This window comes from Camelus bactrianus, chromosome 22 (assembly GCF_048773025.1).
Source record: "Camelus bactrianus isolate YW-2024 breed Bactrian camel chromosome 22, ASM4877302v1, whole genome shotgun sequence".
NCBI lineage: Eukaryota > Metazoa > Chordata > Mammalia > Artiodactyla > Camelidae > Camelus > Camelus bactrianus.
This window is the reverse complement of record NC_133560.1, coordinates 7,468,199-7,468,831: the sequence shown is the minus strand read 5'-3', so window position 1 is coordinate 7,468,831 and position 633 is coordinate 7,468,199. Positions and strand designations below refer to the sequence as shown.

The 633-nt window shown below is 47.4% G+C and overlaps 1 non-coding gene across 1 annotated transcript; it reads left to right on the top strand.

Annotated features, from left to right (window-relative positions):
* Positions 1–226: 226 nt before the first annotated feature.
* On the top strand, positions 227–298 carry TRNAA-AGC (transfer RNA alanine (anticodon AGC)). Its single transcript has one exon. It is a non-coding gene; the product is annotated as a tRNA-Ala (tRNA).
* The last annotated feature ends 335 nt before the right edge of the window (positions 299–633 follow it).

Below are 633 nucleotides of genomic sequence, written 5' to 3'. Positions count from 1 at the left end.
CCTCTGGGGGTCCTCACAAGTGGGTGTGGAGAAAAAGGCATTAGCCTGAGCAGTAGCTATCAGCGAAGAGCCGGGAGCCACGCTGACTTGCTCCTGGGAACAGTCTCCATCTGGGACAGCAACTCCGACTTGAGTCACCACGTGATTCAGGCCAGAGTCATTCTCCAAGTTCCACCTGACCTCTGCACAGTCCAAACAGCTGGGTTCAATGGGGATGTGATGGGTGGAAGGTATAGCTCAGTGGTAGAGCATGTGCTTAGCATGCACAAGGTCCTGGGTTCAAGCCCCAGTATCTTCATTAAATAAACAAAGAAACCTAATTACCTGCCCCCTCCAAAAAAATTATTTATTTTTTGGAGTGGGGAGGTAATTAGATTATTTATTTATTTAATTATATTAATGCAGGTACTGGGGATTGAACCCACGACCTCGCGCATGCTAAGCATGTGCTCTATCACTGAGCTATACCCTCCCCACCAAAAAAAAGGGTTTTTTTTTAATACAAATAAGTGCAGATGTGATAGATGCCACTGCCCCCTTTAAGGTCTCAGATGATGGCACTGACCTCTGCAATCCCCCCTGGGATGCAGTGTTGTGTCGGGTTCCTATTTTGGTGCAGAGGGGAAGTTTCTG